This window comes from Ambystoma mexicanum, chromosome 12, assembly GCF_040938575.1.
Source record: "Ambystoma mexicanum isolate Mex_15411 chromosome 12, UKY_AmexF1_1, whole genome shotgun sequence".
In the NCBI taxonomy this organism is placed as follows: Eukaryota; Metazoa; Chordata; class Amphibia; order Caudata; family Ambystomatidae; genus Ambystoma; species Ambystoma mexicanum.
In genome coordinates, this window is record NC_090936.1 from 316256260 (window position 1) to 316280871 (window position 24612).

A 24612-nucleotide genomic window follows, 5' to 3' on the forward strand; every position below is an offset into this window, starting at 1 on the left:
TCATCTGAAAGACAGCCATAATTGCATCCAGTGTGTGAAATGGAAATTCTCTCCTGAATACTCCAGTTACTTTGCGGGACTGGAGGATCAGAATCACTCCAGATGTTCTACCTACAGGACGATGTAAAAGAGCAAAAAAACACCTCTGGCTACCCAACTTCCCTACACACTGTCAGAGGGGTGGTTATGCCTATAAGTGATTATTAATTTCACTTAGCTGTATTGATCACAAAAACGTAGGTATCAGAAAAAACTATTTTTAAATAATGTCCACATAGTTAAAATGATCATCTGTAGGCCAAATAAGTCAGTGGTCTGACTAACATACAAAACAATATACAAAGATATTGTTGTCTCGAGGTACTTCAGGATATGAATCATGACATCGACATCACATATTTCACAAAGATGTAATCATGGCAGCTTTTCAACTTTTTTGAATGGATAGATCTCTCATAGTTTCTAATCCAACAACTGTGATGTTAGTACCAAGGTGACTTTAAGTAAGCATAACATCATAACTTCTATCATGACACGTCAACACCGACTTGTGTTTCAGGAGATAGAAATACAAAACAGCTGAAAGAATCTTGATGTAAAATGTGTAGTCTGCCCCCTTCTTCAGGACGCTATCGATTTTTAGTGTACAAACAGAAAGGCAGTCTATCATATACTCTGTGTATACTGCCTACAAACAAATCAAATACACACTCCATTAAAAACCTATCAAAATTGTGACCATGCTTATTTAAACAAACAGCACAAGGATTTCGCACCCAACTGATCTGCTACTTGCGTAGCTTCTTTCATGTGTGGGAGTCAAATTTAATTATTTGGCATCATGCTTCTGCCTAGAAAATCATTCCTTACTGCAAGACAACAAAAAGGGAGAGGTTATAAAGACTCTCTCCCTTTTGCTCTCCTCTCAACATTTCATTTTATATCATTTGATAGTTTGGAACTTGTGATGCTTCCTGGTGACACCGTACCAGGAAGCATCACACACTCCAAACTATCAAAAGATTGTTTTCACAGAATGTATGCACATATATGATATAAAATTCACAAGGAGGAGGCACGGGGGGAAGGGAGGTGTAAAACCTTAGAGGAAGCTTCATTTCCCCTTGCGAAAAGCCTCTGGAAACTCAGGAACCAGAACCAAAATCTGCTGCCCCCGAAAGTCTGCAGCCCAAGGAACAGAGGGTGGGGAGGAAAAATAAAGAATCCAAAAAGACCCATTTTGTGGAGCAGGTTAGTGTCTGCCAATTTGAAGGAGAGGGGTCCCCAGGGGACTCTGGAAAAAAGATATTTTCCTTCAGGGACGGGGGAACTCCTCCCAAAGAAAAATGGGTCCTGAGAGATCCTAATGAAGACTGGGTGAATGTGGGGACTGAGTTAGAATCGCCCATCATTGAACCCCAGAATGATAATCCAGAAAACCACATTGCCCAAACCCATTCTGGTGACAGCCTAAAAAAAAAGGGGGGGCAGCCCAGAATCAGAACCAGGGGAGCCCAAAACTCCCCCAATATCCAGCTGCCATATTTTTCTTGCAGATCCCCAAGCTCGCAGATAGAATCATGCCCAAACTACCCCTGTGTCAGAATCAAGAATCAAGAAACTAATCAACCAACTCGCCCAAAATGCACATTATCTTTGCCCCCTTGAGGAGAAGGAGGGAAGATTTTATGCCCCGGTCCAAGTACAAGGCCAATGTACATTTTCAGCACTGGTGGACACTGGATCCCAAGCCACTCTTCTGTCAAAGAGAGCCTTTGATCAGCTGAATTCAGGAAGGGGGAGAGATACCAGATCCCTCTCACTCCTCTTCCTGGACAACTTCAGAACTTTCGATGGGAATGAAATTCCTGTGGAGGGGACTGCGAATTTGGAAATTAAAATTGGGCGAAACAAGGTGAAACACCCGGTCATCGTCGTGGCGCCGGGGGCACATCCTGTCTACTGGGGAATGACATCCTGCGAAGGTTGTCCCCCATAATAGACTGCGTGAACAAGGTCCTGTGGACCCAGACTAACCGGCCAATAAAATTAAAACATTGTGTCAACCGTGTGAGTTTAAATGGCACATGCCACATGGTTGAACAAAAACAGGATCATATTGAGTTCCATTTCCAAAACAACCAAATCCCTGATGTGACGGTAATTGCAGTAGGACAACAAACTGGTGATGGGAATACCGCTCTATTTCTGAAAATCAACCTTCCTTCCAGTTTCAAGTGGCATTCCACACTGCAAGGAAATACTCTGAAATTCTATACTAATTCACAATCAGAACATCCCATTTCCATAGTCAAGAGTTATGAGAAACCAGATCAAAGTTTAGCTGACTTTCAGAAAATTAGAGAACAGTTCTTCATCCCTATTAGAGAACAGTTCTTCATCCCTATTCAGTTAAATGAGTGGAAGGAATCTGTTCTCGCCCGAGTGTGCGTGAACAACGGTAAGAGCTTCATCAGCGAAGCCATGTTCCTAAAACTCCCAAAAGATCCAGCCATTCCCACATTTAAATTGATAGACAAATGGGAAATAGACCTGGAAACTCCCAATTCCAAACATCTCCTGACTAGCAGGTGTATGCTCAAAATTTCTATGGGCAACAAAAGCATATTACATAACTGTTGGGTCGTGCGAGATGTCCCTGCTGCAGTCTATTTAGGCAGTTGCATTCTCAATCGCTTTGCCATTAATTTGGACCTGATGAACTACAAAGCATGGTCCCGATTAGGGGGTAATCCCATGGACTTTGATGATTCAGAAAAAGCATTTAGGTCAGCCAATTGCTGCCGTATGCAGTTGAAGTTCAAATTGGAGAGGAAGTCACCATCCCAAGATGGACACTACTATTCCCACTTGAATAAAAAATTAAAAAGGACAGAAATTGGAAAATCCTGACGCATATGTTCACCTCAAAGCCCATCTCCAACAGCAAGAGTTTGGGTTGAACTCAACATCATTAGTCAATGTAGAACACAACACCACTCCAATCTTGATGGATAACAGTGACCTTAGGAGTATCACTCTGGGGGCAGGCACCATTATTGGAATGGCGGTTGATGACTGACATTTTTCATAGATTTAGGTAATTAACTGATAGGACCGATCCCCAATGACGGTTTGACAGTGATAGCGACAATGACATAACACCGGACAGGATCTTGACCTGGCATGGGGGGAATTTCCTGGCGTACTCTTCCTGCCCTTATGGTAAGGAAGAGGTGACCTGTGACTTCAGGAGGGATGAGGTGATCAAACAGGTCCACAAGGACTGCCTTCTCTGCCTGGAACTCTCTGTCCAGGTCAACACTTAACCAGGGACCACTCCACCCAGGTGGAAGAGGCCGCTGAAATAGCCAAACCAGAAGTCTTTCTGGGCTTCAGGCAAATGGTTGAAGAGAGAGTCAACCTAGCTGATGCCTTTGAGACTCTGGAGCAAAAGCAGAAGTTGAAACAAGTTTTCTTAGATTTTCAAGATCTCTTTGCGGTGGACTCATATGACTGCGGTCGCACCGAAATCCATACAACAACAATTCCCTCGGACCCTGGTATGACTCTGTGATTGTGAAGCAATACCGCTTGCCTCTCGCATCCATGGAGTCCTTCACAGAAATAAACAAAAACCTTGAGTCCCGTGGGATCATTCGTCAAGGCCACAGCACCTTCAATAATCCGTTGCTGGGGATTTTAAAACCCAACGGCCAGTGAAGACTCTATGCTGACCTAAGGGAGCTAAACAAACGGGTCCACATGTCCCGATCGCCCCTCCCCTATATTGACATGGGGCTGGCCCAGATCCAGGGGTCTAAGATATACACTGCCATTGACCTGACCAATGAGTACTGGACCGTACCTGTCAGTAGGGAGGACCAATACAAGCTGGCCTTTACCTTCGGGGTGCACACAGACTCCCTTCAGATACATCAACTCTGGCAATGAATTTAAAATATTCTTACACAAGCCATGCTGACTTGGGTGAAAGGGGTAACCTGGCCGATGTAGATGATGTTCTGATAAAATTCTCAACTATGGAGGAACACATAGCGAAAATCCGTTATGTTCTGACACAGTTGAGGGTTGCCGGAGCAAAACTATCTTTCCAAAAGGCACAGTGGTGCAGGACCTGTGTCAATTTCCTGGGACATGAAATAACTCTGGAGGGTCTCTGTCCCCAGGAAAAGAAAGTGGAAGCACCCCTGAAACTAAAAGATCCCACAAGTCTGCGTGAGATAAGTAGCCTCCTTGGACTGACTAATTACAGTAGGAAGTTCATTGAGGATTACGCAGAGATCACAAGACCCCTGATCCATGTATTGAAGGGGGGGTCAAGTGGGAGTGGGGTCCAGAACAAGCCGAGTCAGTAAAGCAACTGAAAAGATGCCTGTCACAAGCAACTTGTCTAGCTTACCCTGTGTTATGCAGAAACCTGTGCAGTTCCCTCTGGGACCACTGCAAAAGATTTAAGACTACAGGTGTTTGGCAGTAAACCCACTTGGTAGCAGTCTGTACCACACAGATTCACTTGGTAGCTGTGGCTGGGCAGTCAGACTTCCCTCAAGAAGAGTTAGGCAGTATGTGGAGTATACAAGATAGGGCAATTTACACAGTAGAACAAGCAGACACTGATCAGAGCTTGGGTGTAAAGATATATAATTATTTATTTAAAAACACATCTATGGAAAACACAATGGCACTAATATGGCAAACAACTTCAATCACAGTTACTATAAGTATATATCAATCCCATAACAATATTTTGACAAGTCTAGGTTCAACAGCACCACTTATTTGCAGACAGAGGTGAATGCTTTAACCTAGATGGCACTCTAGTATTCGTTAGGCAGGGAGAGAAAAAGGCAGGGTATGAAACCAACTCAGTACCAGCACTTTTACGAAACAAATGCAAGGCGAGCAAGGCAGGGTCGACTGTAAATCACAAAGTTCAGAGGCCAGGCCCACTCGGAGAGAGGCAAGGCTGTATGTCCCAAAAAGTATCACAGTGGAAATGCACTTCAAGTCTTTGTAGCAAAATGTCACAGAAAGGTTGGACCAGTTTAGAACAAACTTTTAAGAAGGTCTGGAGGCGAACCAATGGAAAGGTAAGGATTTAAGACACCTCACGCTAACCGTTTCAAGGGAAGCCAGGCGGACACGGTACCTTGTAAGTGAAGAACCAGCTCCGGCGGGGGCAGTTGTTCCTGGTGGTGGATGCAAGTCGGGCTTTGCCAGAAGATGAGAGGATCTCGTCGTCGAGGAAAGTTGAAGATCGTTGCACCACCAGGAAAGAGACCAGCCACGGAGTGCTCAGTCACAAGGCACCACCTTTTGGTCGCGGTACAGTGGTCAGTGGCTATCCGGTTGCCGGGGTGCTCAGCACGGGCAATTCGACCACTGGACGTCCTGGAAGCGAAGAAAAAGCAAGGGACTGGTTGTTCCCACCAGTCAGGGGAAGAAGACTCTCCAGCAGGGAGATCTCCTCTGTCGTTGGGAAGTGGTGAGTCGGTTCAGCAGGGCTCCACCGGAGGTGTCGTCATTGCAGGTCGGCTCAGCTTTACCCTCGTCGGATTCTTAGGTCCTGTGGTGACTTCTGAAGATCCAGTCCCAAAAGCCCTGCTTTTATACTGAAAACCCCCATTCATTCAGCCTAGCTGTCAATAAAACATGCTAAGTGGTGAGCGGGGCGGCTCACCACTTGGTGATCGAATTACCCCTACCAGTACGTCCACAATAGGATGGTTTGTACTAGTTCTGTTAGCAAATTTAGGTCTAGTAAAGCCAATGGTGACTTTACATGCCCTGGGAGACAGTAGTCAGTCCCAGAGTATGGAGTCTATGGTGGGGATCCTCTAGGACACCCCAGTGTTACGGCACGGAGGGTGCGCTGTAACACGCATAGCAAAACACATGAGGCCCTATGGAGTAAAAGACCCCATAAGTCATAGAACACCTTGACATTCAAAGAAATCAACCACATTCATGTCCAAGAGTGGGAGGAAAAGAGTCTCGCTCTTGGCAGGATGAAAAAAACAAACTCCAGAAATCCAGCAAAGCTGCTGGGGGACTCACTAGGTTAGGAAATTCAGCCTAAACAGAGAATTCTCCCTAACACCCTGTCAAAAACAAGGTGTTCTTCTTGGAGACAGGGTTCTCAAATACATGCTTGATCGCAGTATTATACCAAAAGCATAACAAGGTCAATAAAGTAATCTCCTAAGCAAGTAAGACTTTATCCTCTGTGGAGGAAAAATGTAAAAATTGTGAGAAAGCACTCCTGATAACGGTGTGAGCATTGAAAAATTAATGCCCGTCCATCCAGGGGGAACACATCATAGTGGAGACTCCACATCAGCCTCTGCAATATCATCAGTTCTTTCGTTCCAGTGGTGACTCTGCCTCTCCAGACCCAGAGACCTGCTTTATATGCAGTCTTCCCCCATTCACAGAGCCTGGCTGTCAATCACACAGCAAGGTGGCTGTCCCGCCGGGACAGTCACCACAGCCAATCAGTTCATTGTGCGATATGGGTCTCCAAGGAGACCCTGTGCAGGGCGTCCTAAACCCCTCCCTCACATCCTGTCCCCCCACAGACATACACGCACCTAAGGAGGGCTTCTGCGTAGAAGCCCACGAAAAGACGGTAAACAAAGGAACCAAACCTGGTTTGGCGCGCAGAGTAAAACACGAGAAAGACATTTTTAAAAAAGAAATGGCGAATAAAGCCAGCAAGAACCAAAATAAAACATATATGGTCTAGCGGGTTTAAGTTCGAGACTACCAAGATAGCCTAAAACAATACCAAGGTTATTTAAGTTTACCACTGCCACCAGCCAAGTCTTGATGAAAAGGGAGCTAAACAACGCTCCAAGAGAATGAGACAAAAAGGGATACGTTTTAACCCTTTCCAGTACTCTATGTAAGATAGGGTGCACTGGGTCTGTGGTTTTACAGAGGCTTATAAAGTTAATGGCAACTTTATATGTTCTGGGAGACAGTAGTCAGTCCCAGAAAATGGAGTCTGAGTTGGGAAGTCTAAAAGACAACCCTGTGTCACTGCACTGAAGGTGCTGTGTAACACACAGTAAAACAATGATGCCTATGGAGGAGGTGAGGCTCCACAGTCTATGAACACAAAAATGTTAAACACATACAGCAAAACACGTGTAAGAGTGGGAAAAAAGGCTCACACTCTTAACAGGTGAAATAAATAAATCCTAGAAATCCAGCAAAGCTGCTGAGGGACTCAGTAGGTAAGGGAAATTAGCCATTCTGGGGAATTCTCCCTAACACTCCCCCCCAGACTAAGGGACTGGAGGATTTAATCCACCCCTGGATTAATATCTACCTCTAGTCAGTTAAAAACATCCTAGAGAGACCATCAGCATTTTGGTGGTGACATCCTGCTCTGTGCTCAATGGTGAAATCAAACTCTTGCAGACAGATTGACTGTCTCAGAAGTTTTGGGTTTTCCCCTTTCATTTGCATTAAACATCCCAAGGGTCGGTGGTCTGTCTGAATCACAAAAGTAGATCCATACAAGTATGGTAAACTTCTTCAGAGACCACACAATGGCAAAACATTCACACTCTATGGTTGCCCACCTTGTTTCTGGTTCCGTCAGTTTCCTACTGATGAAGCAAATGGGGTACTCCCTATCTTTCTCATACAGTTGACTAAGGACTGCACCTATACCTGTATTGGAGGCATCTGTCTGCACAATGAAGGGTTGGTGATAATCAGGAGCTCTTAGGACTGGAGCTTGACAAAGGGCTTTCTTCAGGTTTTCAAAGGCTTGAGTGCACGCCTCATTCCATCTAACCTTTTTAGTGAATTTTGGAGATGGGATCACATTCAAGGGAGAAGCTAGGGTCCCATAGTTCTCTATGAAATTCCTGTAGTAGCCAGTGAGGCCTAGGAAAGCTCTCACTTGGGTTTGAGTAGTAGGGGTGGCCCAGTTTTGTACAGCTTGTACTTTGCTAGGCAATGGCCTTATTTCATCTCTGCCTACCTTATGACCAAGGTAGACCACTTTGTTTTGACTGATTTGACATTTTCCTGCCTTTATGGTAAGACGGGCCTGCTCAGGAGCCTGTAAAACATATCCTAAGTGATCAATATGTCTTTCCATGCAGGGCTGAACACTGCAATGTCATCCAAGTACGCCATGCAGAAGTCCTCCATCCGATTCATAACTTGATTGGCCATCCTTTGGAATGTAGCAGGTGCATTCTTTAGTCCAAAAGGCATAACCTTAAACTGGTAGAGGCCTGCTGGGGTTAAGAATGCAGTTTTCCCCTTGGCATGGTCTGTCAGGGCTATTTGTCAATAGCCTGACGTCAGGTCAAATGTACTGAGGTACTTGGCTGAACCAAGTCTATCCACTAGTTCATCTGTTCTTGGCAAAGGATGGGCATCAGTCTTAGTGAATGCATTTAGAGCTCTATAGTCCACATAGAATCTCAACTCCTTAGATCCTGCCTTTGGTACTAGAACAACTGGACTAGACCATGGACTTGTAGAGGGCATTATAACCTGAGATCAAGCATCTTGTTGACCTCTCCTTTTGATGTGGGATCTCCCATGTTCTGAAATTCTGTAACCCCTGATTTTCAAAGTTAAACAGTCACTAGTGAGAATATCATGCTGACCCCAAGGGGTCAAGCCTGGTGATAGTGAAAACAGGGAGGAAAACTGATTTAACAAAACTTTGCAATCCTCTTGTTGTTCAGAAGTCAGTTGAGAAGAGAGTTTGACTCCTATTTTCTCATCCAAAGGTTGGCCTATGAGGAGGTCAGGTAGAGGTTCACTCTCCTCTTCCTCTTGAACTGAAGCTAGAAGCAAAGCTCCCACTTCTGGTCTCGAGACATATGCCTTCAAACGGTTGGTGTGAAAGACTCTGGGAGCCTCCTTAGGTCTGCCTAAGTCCACCAAAAAGTTCAGCTCTTCAAGTTTGCCCACAACCTTGAAGGGTCCTATTCATTTGTCCTGCAAGGCCCTCTGCCTTGTTGGCACCATAATTAACACAAGCTAGTCTTGAGTATACTCAACCATGTTGGCCTTCTGGTCATGCCAATGTTTCACCAGAGTCTGACCTGCTTTTAGGTTATCACTAGCTTCTGCCATAATGTGTGACATTCTCCTCCAGAGATCTATCGCTTAGTCAGTCACTGTTACTGACTTGCGGGAAGGAGCACTCTCCAACCCCTCCTTAATCAGGCCAATAGACCTCTGACTGGATGGCCATAGAGAAGTTCAAAGGGACTGTAACCAACTCCCTCCTGAAGGACTTCCCTGTAAGCAAATAGAAGGCATGGCAGTAGAAGGTTCCACTTTCTTTTAAGGGGTTCCTCTAAAGCATCTATCATGCTCTTCATAGTACGATTAAACCCATCTACCAGTCCATTTGTCTGTGGATGGTAGGCTGTAGAGAACTTGTAATTGACACCACAGTTTTCCCACATGGATTGCATGTAGTGGAACATAAAATTGGATCCCCTGTCGGATATCACTTCCTTAGGAAACCCTACTGTGGTAAAAATACCAAGTAGAGTCTTAGCCACAGCCTGAGCCGTAACAGTTCTCATAGGTATGGCTTCTGGGTATCTTGTAGCATGGTCTACTACAACCAGGATAGACCTGTTCCTTGAAGATGTGGGAGGGTCAAGGGGACCAACAATGTCGATGCCCACACTCTCAAAATGAACTCCCACCACTGGGTTTCACATTCTTGGCTCCACTCTTGCCAGAGGTTTGGCAAGTGTGACAGCTGCTACAGAATTTGTCAACTTCTGAACCCATTTTAGGCCAGTAGAAGTATAAGGAGAGCCTTTCCTCAGTCTTTTTGAAACACAAGTGACCAGCCAAAAGTATCTCATGGGCCAACTGTAGGAACTGCAGTCTGTTGGCAAGGGGTACTACAATTCTTTTGCTGTCCCCAGGGCTAGACTCAGTCGGTTCACGGTAGAAGAGGCCATCTTCCCAGCTTAACCTATGCTTTCCAACTTCTCGCCCATCAAGTTGGTTAGCAGCCTGTTGCCGAAGACCGTCGAGAGTGGAACACTCTCTTTGTCCTCTGCTGAAGTCTGCCCTGTTAGGTCCACCTTCTGCCAGTAAATACTATTGCTCAGGATGGTAAACAGGGTCATGATCCGCATCTAAGACAGTATCTTCTTCCGGATCTGATTCTTCAGACACTGGCTCAACCCCACAAGGCTGTCCCTCACACTCTGCCTCAGCAGGTGGAGGAGTCACAGGTGTGACCTTGGACAATCTTGGGGATGTCCTGGCTGGTAGCACAGGGGTGCTGTCTGACTTTTTCCTTGAGATCTTGGGTTTCCCCTTCGCCCCATTCTTTCTAGAAATAGCAGTGAGCAATTTCTGTGGAGTGGGAGCGATAGTTTCCTCCATCAACTCCTCTGGAAAGCCTCTCAAGGTGCTCTTTCTTGCAGGCCTAGTGAGCTCCTGTCTCCTTTTACTGGGAGGCCTAGGGGTGCTTGACACAACTCCAAGAGTTTTCAGGTCATTACCCAACAAAACTCTCCCAGGCACTTCACTCTGCACACTAACAGGTATGTTGACAGTCATATCATTACTATCATTTCACGGGATGAGAGCTGGTAACTGGGGAAGCATTTGCACAGGGCCTCCAGCTAACTTGGTGAGGCGTTTGGGTGCCTTAGCAACACCCTCCACCTTGAAAAATGATTCATCCACCACAGTTATGCTGGCTCCAGTGTCTCTGATGGCAGGAGTCTCCTGGCCATTCACAAGAACACTATCTTTATAATACTCTTTAGTATTATCTGGGATGGAATTATAGACATCTAAATTCTGTTGTTCCCACAAGCACAGGGAATATGAAAGAAACACTAGCTGAGACTCTCATGGGTTCATCAGCCAGTAGCTAGCTGAAAGCTTCCACTTGCCATAGGTACTTCTTCCTCTGGGGAGAAGGCTATGGAGACAGTGTGGATCCCTGAAGGTTTACCCTTACATCTGGGATCCCCTTTCACATGGTCAGTTGACCCACAAACATAACATTTCCCAAAGGTCTTGATGAATGGGGGTTTGTTCTGAGCTCCATCTGGTTTGAGTCCAGATGGTACACTAGCCTGATTTGGTTTCCCTTGTGGTTTACCCTTATGTTGCTGTTTGTGGCCCTCTTTTGGATTGGAGGTATTATAATTCTCCTTGTTATCTTTCTTTGGCTGCTTTCCCTCATCCTTCTTCTGAGTTGCCCCAGAATCCTTGTGAGTAGCCCTGTTGGCAAACCAAAAGTCAGCAGCCTTAGCTAATTTCTTGGCATCTATCTCCTTTGAATCAGCCAAGTGCTCAGGAGAGCAGGCATCATAAATTGACTCCAACATAACAAGATTTCTCATAACTTCATAAGTGTTTACTCTGTAACCCTTAACCCAACCATCTACGTTTTCCAAACATTCACATACCCAGGTAGCCCAAGGGGTACCATCATGCTTTTTGAGGGTCCTAAACCTCTTAAAGTACTGGGAAGGGGTCTTCACAAATCGAGCAATTAAAGCTAGCTGCACACACTCATAGTCCATCCTATCCACCTCCCCCAACACCATCACAACATCAGATGCAACAGTGGGTAGCCTAGAGAAGAGCCAGGGAAGCAACTGATTCCCTGTAAGACCTTGAATCCCATGTTTATATTCAAACATTGCCAACCAATCCAAAATATCAAGCTTAACCTCATACATACCCACAATTTCTTTAGGCATACGGGGTCTCTTAGGACTGGAAGACGTAGAAGACTCTGGGAGAGAAGCATTTTCAAGAGATAACCTTTTCATTTCTAGTTCATGATTCAACTCCATTTCTCTGAGCTTAAGTTCTTGGTGTTTTTGTTCAGTTCGAGCATTTAAACGTTTGAATTCCAATTCAAGCCTCATCTTTTCTAGAGCAATGAATTCAGGTCTGAGTGTAGGACCTGATGGGGTCCCAGTGGACAAAGGATGAGGTTGCTGAGCAGACAAGGGAGCAGTGAGGCCTACTTTAGGAGACACATTTACTTCCTCTAATTCATCAATAATAGACATATTATCATCCTCATTATTTCCCACATTTCTGGAGAGTCAGGCATTTCAGACCCACTCCCCAGACTTTGGTTCTTCAACAACTTTTCAATGAATTCAGACTTTTTGCCTTTGGCAGAGAAGATCCTTTCTCTACACAGATTTTTTAAATAATCCACATTGTAACTAAGGAGGGTCTCCTGACTGTAGCTTTCTATATCAGACATGATTAATATTGCTTTTAATAGTGATTTTAGCCTTGTGGTTAATTGATCCAAGGTAATATGAGCAATCTAAGTGTAATTACTAGACTTGATCTTCACCGCTGTACACCAGTGTTAGGCAGAATTATATGCAGTACGCTTTGGGAAAACCACACACAATTAAGACTACAAGTGACAGTACAAATTCACATTTGGTACAAGCCTCAACTACACAGTAAAAGTGGTAGCGATGGCTGAGCAGCCAGACTTATCTCAAGTGAAAGTGAGCAGTATCAATAGTTACACAAAGGACAGCAATTACTATGATTCAAACAAACACTGACTCAAGATTTCTGAGTAAAAGAATATACATTTATGTACACATCAGTTGTATAACATTTCACTAAAGTAAAGCAGTTTAAAAATCACACTCTTAATACACCACATCACTCCCAATAGGTTCCAGACAAGTTAGGCTCACAAATGAAGTGGGAGCAAAATGGCACTCCAGAAATTTAAAAGGGAGATAAAGACAAAGTTAGCCAGAAATTGAACAGCACCAACAGGTAAGTAAGCAGGGCAATCTAGAAAGAGGAACTACAGTGATGGAATCAAATCAAAAAGGCTTAGGGCCAAAGTCAATAGGACAAAAGTCTTTTGCTCAAGATCACATAGCTCAGGGTAGTACGCAGTTAAGTATTTGCCAAGAGTTCTGGATGAAGTTGGTCAGCAGAAAAGTTAGTTTAAAGAGTAGAGAAGGACAAGCCCTCGGATTGGAGAAAGATTTCAAACACTTTCACCTCGGCTGAATGAAACGAACAATCGGATTTGCACAGTACCTTTAAATGGAGAAGAAGCTGTAGCTGAGGCGGACGTTCCTGGCAGTTCCTGCAGGCTCACGGTTCCTGAAGCGACTGTTGGGCTAACATGAAGTAGGAAGACTGGAGGGTCCTGTGCTGCCCACGCAAGAAACCAGCAGCAGAGCAAAGCAACAAATAAAAGGTGTGCTCCTTAAAACCCAAGCAGGGTCCAACCTTTCTGGCTATCTGGACCACTTAGCTCTGTACAGCAAATTCGACCAGAGGAGGGAGTCCTGGCTTGCAGTTTGGGCGAAGTGGTCGGTCCCACCAGCTCAGGGGAAGAAGATTCCTTGAGGATCTTCTCTGTCATTGGAGGTTGAGGATTCGGACCTGCAGCAGGGATTCACCGGGCGGTTCAGTCATGGTAGGGGTCCTCTTCCATCAGCTCCTTGTCGGTTCTTTTGTTCCAGTGGCAACTCTGCCTTTCCAGACCCAGAGACCTGCTTTTTATGCAGTTTTCCCCCATTCAATCACACAGCAGGGTGGCTGTCCCGCCGGGACAGTCACCACAGCCAATCAGTTCAGAGTGCGATATGGGTCTCCAAGGGGTCCTAAACCCCTCCCTTACATCCTGTCCCCCACAGACATACAGGCGCCTAAGGAGGGCTTCGGCGTAGAAGCCTGCAAAAAGACGGTGAACAAAAGAACCAAATAAAACACGAGAAAGACATTTTAAAAAAGAAATGGCAAATAAACCCAGCCGGAATTGAAATAAAACATATATGGTCTAGCGGGTTTAAGTTCGAGGCTACCAAGATAGCCTAAAATAATACCAAGGTTATTTAAGAAAACCCCAGTAAGAAGAATAGGGTAGTTACCACTGCCACCAGCCAAGTCTTGATGAAAAGGGATTGAAACAACGCTCCAAGAGAAACAGACAAAAAGGGATAAGTATTAACCCTTTCCAGTACTCTATGTAAGATAGGGTGTACTGGGTCCGTGGTTTTACAGAGGCTAATAAAGTTAATGGCAACTTTATATGTTCTGGGAGACAGTAGTCAGTCCCAGAAAATGGAGTCTGAGTTGGGAAGTCTAAAAGACAACCCTGTGTCACTGCACTGAAGGTGCTGTGTAACACACAGTAAAAATATGATGCCTGTGGAGTAGGTGAGGCTCCACAGTCTATGAACACAAAAATGTTAAACAGACACAGCAAAACACATGTAAGAGTGGGAAAAAAAGGGTCACACTCTTATCAGGTGAAAAAAATAAATCCCAGAAATCCAGCAAAGCTGATGAGGTACTCAGTAGGTAAGGGAAATTAGCCATTCTGGAGAATTCTCCCTAACACTGAGAACTTTCCCCTGATGGATACCGATTGCATTGGGAAAGATGTCCTCAGAGTGTTCATGAAATGTCCAAAAATGCTCAGAATCCAAGACGTTTAGCTTGTGAGGAGATCCAAATGTGGCTGGGACCAGTGGTTGGTCCCTACCTCATTCCGAAGCCTGATGCTAAGTCACGCCCATGATGCGGCCACAGCCGGTCATCAGGGGTTTCATACTACATTAGAAATCTTGTGAGAGGTTACATACTGGCCACACATGGGTCAGGACATCGACCAATACTTGAAGGTGTGTCTTGTGTGTGCACAATTTCAGCCAACATCACTCACACACTGAGCTCCCCTCCAAAAGAGGGGGATGACACTGCCTTGGTCAGATTTACAAGTAGATTTCATCGGCCCGTGATTCGTTCCTTTAGGGGCAACAAGTACATGTTAACCGTAACATGCTTCTTTACTAAGTGGGTGGAATGTCTCCCGACCACAAATTGCAAGGCAGAAACAGGAGCTGCCCTGATGAACAATCACATCTTCTCACGTTTTGGACTACCCCAAAGGATTGAGTCAGACAGAGGTAGTCACTTCACCAGCAAAGTGATGACAAAGAAGTGGGAGATACTTGGGGTAAAAAGGAAACTACACATTGCATGCCGCTGTCCTCTAGGAGTTGAAAGGTACAATAAAACCATTGTGAGCATACTCAAAAAGTTTGTGGCAGACTGTATGCCAAGTTGGGATATTCGATTACCCCTTGTCCCGATGGCCATCAGATCTACCCCTTCTTCTGCAACAAAAATGTCTCAATTTGAGCTGATGACTGGATGAAGGATGGTGCTACCCCAGCATCTACTCTATAGAATCCAAGAGCAGACATTGATAAATGCCTCCACAACTCATGAGTATGTTGAGAATCTGAGAAAACACCTTCAACATGCTTTTGCGTATGCTCAGCAGAATCTAAAAGATCTGCAGACGGCATGAAGACCCACTATGATCTTAAGACAATCACAAAGGAATATCAAGTAGGAGACAGGGTCTACTTGTACAATTTCTAAAGGAACCAGACCCAAGAGCGAAAATTCTTGCCTAGCTGGCGGGGACCTTTTGAAATTGTGGACAAAATCTCACCAGTCGCCTACAGAATCTGCATTCCCAAGGGTGATTTGACAAAAGAAAGGTGGGTCCATATTAATCAGCTAAAGATTTGCCAATGCAGGCACACTTTGCACCAAATAGAGGAGTCCATAGAAAACCCAGTTGGGGATACTTCTGAAGCATAGAAATATTTCAATGTTCATTGAATGCATGTATATTCCACTGCTGAAATCCCGATTGGAGGGCAGTAGGGGGAAAATTGTCATAACTGGTTTGTGTTCTATTTTATAGATTTGCACTGATTATACCTAACAACCAAGGAGGACCTCCTTGCGCACCCGGAAGGAGAAGCCCAAGCAAATCCGGAGTGTCACTCCACACCAGAAAAGAAAACCTGAGAGAAGGCTGGGGGTATCGTTCCACATCCTAAACAGAGGCAGCGATCAGAGCGTGTCGTATAATTCGCGGATGGGAGAAGGGCTTACATCTGACGGAACCTGCTTTTTCAAGCAAGAAAAATCCCACTTGCCTGACTCCCCCATGACTAGAACTCAAGCCAAAGTCGTGGGGGGGGATTCTGTGGGATATTTTGACACTCTGAGATTTGCCTCACTACACCACTTTACTGCAATGGTGAAAGAAACAGCCCAAAATGACCGTGCTGACTCCTGTGGGCGCCAAGATCTGTAAACTGTGTTTTTATCACAACCAGAAAAAGGCTGCACACCCCTGCCACACACATTTCAGGTGGGGTGAAAACAGACTCATCGCTGTAGGAGCATGCCAGTGGGCTCTTCAACATTTTACATGGAGCAAAAGGAAGAGGCAGCATCATTGTGCTGAAAACTCAAAATGCCTCTTTTAAATGTCATCTTTTCAACCTTCAAAGTGCTGCTTGGCGCTAAATCCATTCATCTCTCATAAATCACTGTGATCAAAAAGGCCCCGCGATGCCCAGGATCAGTCTTGAGTCTTTGCAACAAGTATCAAGAATCAGCTGTGCAGAGAGAGACACAAAACAAAGGCATGATACATGTACCCAGGCTGCAAACAACTACAGCACTCAAGGAAAAGACTAGAGCTGCTTAAAGTGTGTATTTGCTGCAGAGGAAAACCGAATTTAAAAGAAATAAGTTAAATGTGCTTTTTCCTGAATGAAGAGCCAAATCGCCTATTTTAAAATTATATTATTGTGTAAAGGCTTGATTATTCAAGAATGTAAAAGGATTTGCTACTATTAGAAATACACATATAAACTGTTTAATTCTATGGCCCTCATTACGACCCTTGCGGAAATTGACTGACCGGACCGCAACAGCGTAAATAGCGTTTCCGCCATTGCACGAAGGAGCAAAGTGCGGCTAATTACGACCCATCGGGCACGAGCATTACGCCATGGCGGAATCCGAAAGGCTGCGATGGCGGAAATGACCCCAAAACGGCCCTTACCGCCGCCGTACGCTGCACCAGGTGCAATACCGCCACCCATCTTAGCGGTCACCGTAATGAGCGGGCACCGTAATGAGCGGGCACCGCAAATTACGGGCACCGTAAATATACGGAAACGGAAGTAAAAGCATGTGGCCGGAACGGGAAACAGCACGCCGCACAACTATAAAATCCGAATCCCAACACAACCATTAAAAATCCGACCCTGACACACATCCCAACCCGTTAGCAACCCCAGTTCAAAAAATAAATATGGGAAAGGTAGCCAAGAAAGCGTGTGATCGCAAGCGGCAGGTCCACTTCTCCCGAGAGGAACTGACCGTGCTGACCGAGACCCTGCAGGAAAATGGCGCCGTCGTCTTCTCCAGTCAAATGACCAGGACGGCCCTTGCCAACAAGAAGGCCATATGGGCCCTTGTGGCACAGCGCGTAAGTGCGGTGGGGACAACACCCCGCACGCCACAGCAATGTCGCAAGCGGTGGGACGACCTGCGGATCCGCGTACGCAGCATACTTTCTGCGAACAGGAACATCGCCACAGCTACCGGGGGGGGATCAGAGTCGCCCATCAAGTTGACCCCCTGGGAGGAGATCTGCGCCTCCACCATAGGAATGGAGAGCATAGAGGGAGTCGGAGGGATGGAGAAAGGAGTGCCGACATCCGGAGAATCAGGTAGGTTTGCCAAGAGAAACAATGCGAAATCCACAAACCACGAACATGTGCAGTACCATGTGACCCCATAGTGCAATACATACTTTGCCCTGACAGCGCCCTCTAAAAGTCAGAATGAATAAACAAATTAATCAAGATGCCATAAACAACCCCTACATGTGCAGCATGCACCCCCTAACTGCAGGCAGCCAAATGAATGCATCCTCAATCCACACGAAAATGAGACCACCTCCAAGGCCCAGTCCCATATCAGCCTCATGTACCACCCCAATGCATTTGACACGTTGCCATTCCAAATCCGACAGACCCATAACTAACGCTCGCCCCTCTTTACTCCACCACAGGGTCCGATACCAACGACGAGCTGCAGGACACCCCTACCAGCACGCCTGCAAAGAGGGCCAGGACCAACGTCCCAAGAGCCTCCACCTCAGGTGCAAGGATCAAGACACGGCAGCAGCAGGAATCAAGTGCCAGCACACTGGAGGGGACTGCAACAGGCACCCCAGCAGCCAGCAAGTCCACAACCCCAGCACCACAGGTCCCCCCAAAGAACCTATCTGATGGCACTGCCTCTGGTGGTAGCAGCACCATAGGTGACACAGCTGTCATGCCAGCATGCTCCGACACGGAAAACAGTGCTGGCGACGTAGGTACCATCCATGACCTTTCCCAATCCCCCTGCATGTTCCATCCCCTACACCATGACGAAACCACGCAGGGGCACCCTGAAGACGACGACTGGCCAACCCCCACAAGTCCTGTGCCAAGGCAACATGTGTTGAGCAGCCCCCCTGTCACACCACCGCAAATGTCCATGGCCCAGCAGAGGCAACAGTCCCTCGACCTGCTGATCGAGCAACAGCAGGAAGCGTCCACGCTACTCAAGGACCATGCAAATGAATGCGGGGGTTCCAGGGCAGCCATGGAAACATCCACCGAGACACTCAGGGCACAAATAGAGAAAAGTAGTGAGAGCCTCAGGGGAGAAATGGAGAGAAGCACCGAGAGCCTGAGAGCACAAATGGAGAAAAGCACCGAGAGCCTGAGGGGGGAACTGCATGCGACGTCCAAAGACGTTTGTGCTGAACTTGCTGCTGTGCGCCGTGTGCTCTCGGAGCTCTCACAAACCCTCAGAGACATGCATGGACGCGAGCAGGCAGAGACGTCATCCGTGGCAAGTTCCGTCCAGGGCAGCCCCCAACGCAGATCTGGCAGGAACCTGCGCTCCACGGGCAGGGGTGCCCCTGATACCCGTAGAGGGGGCTTGCAATAGCGTCTACCCACGGGCAGCATGCATATCTGGACACTGGTGTTGGGGGGGGAGGAAGTAGGGTGGAGGGGGTGTGTTGGGCTTCACTGGGTGGCGGGTCCATAGGGTGTATGAATCAAATCACATTAACAATACAGCACTTCATTATCATCCAATGACATGTGTGGACATTGATATTTGCGTACGAGGCCTTCATAGGCGTACAGTCCACTATGTGCGTGTACTACACACACACAGTGCCACAGGTCCCCTTTCCGTGTAATAGGCACCATGCGTGGTTGCTAGAAGCATGCATCTATGATGCTCTGTCGGATTGCACGTGCATCCTGTGCCTCATGGACTCCCTGGCGTCCCTCCACATCCCCACCCTCATCATCATCATCTTCAGGTGCATGCAGTACAGCGTCAGGGGGCATGGGCACATTCCTACGTATGCACATGTTGTGCAGCATGACACATGCCATGACCATCTTAGAAACCCTCTCATGGCTGTACATGAGTGCCCCGCCAGACCTGCTGAGGCTGCGGAAACGAGCCTTCAGTAGGCCGAATGCCTGTTCAATGACCACACGGCTACGTGAGTGGGCATGGTTGTAGTCCTCCTCATGCTGGTTCTGTGGGTTCCGGATTGGTGTAAGGAGCCATCTCTTCAGTGGATACCCGGCATCACCTGTATGGGACGAATAAAGGGTGTCAGTGGAATGATAGTGCTAAGTAGCCCCCCCCCCTCCTGCAAGGTCATTGACGCATCAAATGGGCCACGATGTCATGCATGGAATGAGACTCACCGAGTAGCCAGGATCTGTGCCCTGCGTGTCGCTCCATGTAGCGTGGTATTCTTGTGTTCCTCAGGACCATAGAATCATGGGTAGATCCTGGAAATCTGGCACAACAATGCGTAAAGATCTTGTTGGAGTCACACACCATTTGCACATTGATTGAATGAAATTGTTTCCGGTTGCGGTACTGGACCTCCATGGCATGTGGGACAACCAATTCAACATGGGTGCAGTCGATGGCACCAATGCAACCCGGGATGCCGCCAAGTGCATGGAATCCCACCTTTGCGTTGGTAATCTCCTGGTACGTGCGTGGTAGTGTGATGTGGTCGTCGGCGTGCTTCAGGAGGGCATCGTGCACTTGGGAGAGTGTCCGTGAGAACAGTGGCTGTGAAATGCCATGCAACTGTCCCACTGTGTGCTGGTAGGTGCCTGTGGCCAGGAAGTGGAGTACAGACACCACCTTCAGTAGGGGTGGGATGGCGGTTGGGCTATCTATCATGCTCACGAGGTCAGCATGTGTCATGTCCACAATGGCGATTATGGTGTCCCGGTCCAAACGGTAGAGGGTGTGGATCTGCTCAGCAGTGAGGTTGAACGGATCAGCTCGGAGGCGTGGGATTGCGGGCCGCCTGCGTGGTGGTAGTGGCAGTGCTTGTGGGCCTTGCTGACCCTGCCTTGCCCTCCTCCTCCTCCTTCTCCTCCGTCTCCCCTGTGCGCCCGGTTGTTGTACCTGTTGTTGTTCGTCGTCTTCTTGTAGTTGTAGCACTTGCAGTGCTATCTGGTGCCCCAGGCCCAACATCGCTAGTCCTGCCGGTAGCATTTTGGAGTGGGAGTGGTTGTGGGAGGGGTTTGGGTCTGCTATATATGTGCTGTCGGCCTGTATGGCCTCCACCTGTGCTGATTGAATGAATCTGTGGCAGATGCAATCCCTTCTGGCCGAGCACGTCCCGCACGTAAGGCTGCATTTGGCCGCATGGCATCTTGGGGTTGGAATCATGTATCAAATCCCGATGGCAGTGTGATGTACTTTGACTGATTTTCATGCTATGCTCCCATTGTTACACATGCTATGATTGCAGCCGCTTACATACCTGTGAAGAGTCAGTGGTATGTAGGGCTCGATCGATGGCCGACCCTCATGCAGCACAGTATCGTACTTCACCGACGGGCGTGGCGTCCCATTTGTGATTGCAGCCAGTTAGCATTATGACACACAGCCGCACTACATTGATGTAATTGTGAATGCAAGCGTTCACAGAAGCCTTTTCGACGTAATGTTGCAAGTGTGGAATTCGAAGGCCAGGATTTTTGGTTGCGAAGTAGCGGTGAGGAGACGCCCACAGGTCTGCCTGGAAATGTAACGTTCTATTGTTGAATGTCCTTGGGACAGGGCCCATAACGAGCAAGCAATGAATGACATGAATTGAATGGGATGCGCAATAGCGTAGTGGACGATAAGGCAGGACGTTCCCAAGTCCATCTAGCTTCACGACACTACAGATCCGGCCAGGAGCACAGTGGTTTTTGCAGACTGCATTACGCACAGACGCGATGGAAGTTTCACATATTATGTGAGTGAATGTTCATGCGTTTTCATTGCGGGATGAGGGAATGATGAATGGATGCATGGACAGATGATTCCATTTAGGGTCTGCCATGTACATGTGTTTTTTGATTCAATCCCCTTCCCCTGCGCTATGTGATGCAAGGCTGCCATAGTGGGACTTACGTCTATCTGCCCTTGTCGGATCCTCCCTGTCTCGACGCGCCTTCATACACTTGTGTCTAGGCACGTTACTAATCCCATGTCATGGGTTCTATCTTGACGGACGCATGCACAGTAACCGACGTTGCCAATGGTGTATTAACCTCGATTGGTTTCGTTATGTATCGATACTGATTTAGGGGTGTGTATATTCCTTTGGAGTGGCCTAGCATGCATATGGGTGTGGATTTGGTGTGTTGAATGAAGATAGTGATGCATCATGTGTCATGTAGTGCAATCGGTTAATTTGTGTTTCATTTTGGTGACAGGTATCTCCTGCCCTATTGCAGATGCCATCTGTACGCCACTCCTCCAGATGGTTTTTACTCTCGACACCTGCAGCTTCGGGTGAATCAGTGGAGCAGCATTACGATCTTATGGGACGATCGCCAATGGGCCACATGCCCTTACGCTGTTCTGGTGGCTAGGTGCAACATTTCGGCCTTTCAGCTGGACTAGTGCCTGCCTCATGGGACGGACCTGCGGTTCTTGCCGCTTCCATGTTGCCTTTTGGAACGTTGATGTTGGCCCTGTGTGCCATGATGGTACAGGGCGTCACACAAGTGGAAGCTGGTCAATTATTGCAGATGCAGCCCTCGGTGATGATGGATGTTTTGGTGTTATTTTACAAATTGCTGTGAGGCCTTTGTCATTTGGATGTGCATTTAAATTGTATTCCGATATTTGGCATGTTGCGTTATTCTTTGCAGGTGATGTGGCGATTTTCGATTTGTGGCGGTATGTATTGCGAGATGATCTGCATTGTGTTCCGCCTTCTGAGTTGAGTTGTGTGGTACAGTACTGGCCGCTTTTGCCTACGTAGCACAGTGTGGTCACGGATAGGGGCTGCCATTGTGACTGTTTACATGATGTGCTGTTCAGGGGCGGGGGATTGGCTTTTGGCCGACTGGTGCCTGTCAGCCAGGTCGATTGATGGTATGATGGGATGTTCAGAATGTGGCTGGTCACAGGTGCCTGTGTTTGCGTGCGTTTGTTGGAGGGGGACTGGGGTCATGTCCATTGGAATAGCTTCTGTATTCATGCCATCTGTGCCCTGCAGCTCCCATCGGCCCCTCTTGGGATGTGCCTGGCTGCTCAGTCACTCTGCCAACTTGTGTGGTACATGCTTCTGCTGATGGTTGGTTTGTTTACTGGCAAGAGTACAGGTCTGGTGCAATCCCCCTCAGGATGCTGTTTTGGATGTTGCCTTGCGCTGGTGGCAAGCGATGGGGGACTACTGTTGTTTTGTGTCATGTGTTCTTGATTTCCATTTTGATGTCTTGTACCTTCACATGCCTGTGCTGCATCAGTACGGCTATGGTGAAATGCCGTACATGGATGCCCACTCACGGGGCGCTTCGAACACCTGCATGCATTTCTACGTTGGCATGCATGGGTGAATTGTAGATTTCACTGGTTGCATGGTGTGAGTACATTGCGCCTGCCAGGAGTTGTGCAATGTGGCCAGGGAGTGGAGTACAGGCACTCAGTGGGCCATTTACGGTTGGTTCACGATGCCGTATTTCTAGCCATGGCGGAATGGTCCATTCCGCCATGCCTGATGGCGTTAGGTACATGTCCGCTAGGGTCGGAATTGCCGTACCGTTGCACCATGGTGGTGTTTGCGGTTTGGCATGGTGCGCGCGCGCGTGCTTAGTGCAGTTAGCGTTGGCGTTCACTACGGTGTCGCTAATGGCTTCGTACTTTGCGGTGACGGGTCATAGTCGCACCGAGCGCTTTTCGATGGCGGTATTGCATTTCCGCCATCGTTTTCCCCTTTCCGCCAGGGTCGTAATGAGGGCCTATATGTTTAAAAGTTAAGATTTAAAAGTATGCATCAAAGCAAAAACCCAGGCTGAATGTTAAACTATTTCAAAGAAAAAAAGAACTGCCATCCCAGAGTACTAGCCCTGAGAAAGGGTGACACCTCATAAACCTCTGGAGCAGGAAATGCTGATTGCTAGCATGGGGGCTTTGAATCCCAGGACAATGGGGGCTTCCCAGTGCATCAGACATTCGTCTTTGCCTAATGCTGAGACAATAGCAGGCTAAGACTCTCACCCGTCAAGTGTGAAAGGCCGGAACTTCAATCAAAGGAAAGAGGCCCCTCATCCTGGTTCAAAGGAATTTGACAGCTGCTGCCAGTTGGAAGAAAAGAACAAAAACTGCTAAGGGCATTTGGTTCTTCAATGCCTATTTGTAACTGAACTTTAAAGACATTGAACTTTGCCACAAGAATGAGTACTGCATAAGGAACAGAAGTTGTGAAGAATAACCGTTTGTGGGGAAAGCATTGAATTTGTGCACATGTACTGTAAATTACAGTATTACCTGCGGCGTGCATTCATAACATCTTGAAACTTGCTTTTATGGAATCATTCCCTTTCCCTCTGCCCAGTTTTTGTTGCCCAATGTGACGGCAATACTGCTTGTAATCCAGTTATGTCATATCACTCATGACACTGCATTTCAAGCGCTATTACCGAGTTCTTTTTTCTGAGATTGTTGCTTTGTCCTGGGTTTCTGGGGTACAGACGTGTAGCACTCTCGCATACTGAAACATTTCAGTGTCAGCAGATATGTTTCAGTATGCGACACGTCTGTGCCTCAGAGACCCAGGATTGAGTGGCAATTTCAGAAAAAAGAACACTGTAATACGGTGGTACATCATTAATTTAATTTTTTTCTCGATTGTCAAAATCATGTATTTGTTATTGGCTTTGAAATGTAAACCACGCATCTGAAATCTTAGTACAAATAATCCCAGAATTCTATCTCCTACGTTTTAGCTACACATTCACATTTATTGCATTCCACTGTAAAGGGCAAACTGCAAAACATTTTCTAATGACAGCTACAACAGCCGAATTTACCTTTTTCCCAGGTGAGCGGGCGTGTGTGTGGAGCTGTGTGCAAATGGGCAGAGTCTTGTGTGCTGTGGGTGGGGCATACATCTCAGGATTTTTTATATTCAAATGTAGGCAGGTATGGTTTGGAGTGTGCTTTATAGTCGGGTTTGATTTGTGGGACCCAGACTGCCCTTAGTGCGGTTGGCCCTTGCACCTGATTGGGAGAATGCAGCATGGCTCACCATGCCACACTGGGGTAAGCTAGTATTTACTGCTTCCTGCAGCCAGGCGGACGGGGAGTGAACGGGCAACAATGATTTGGAAGTAA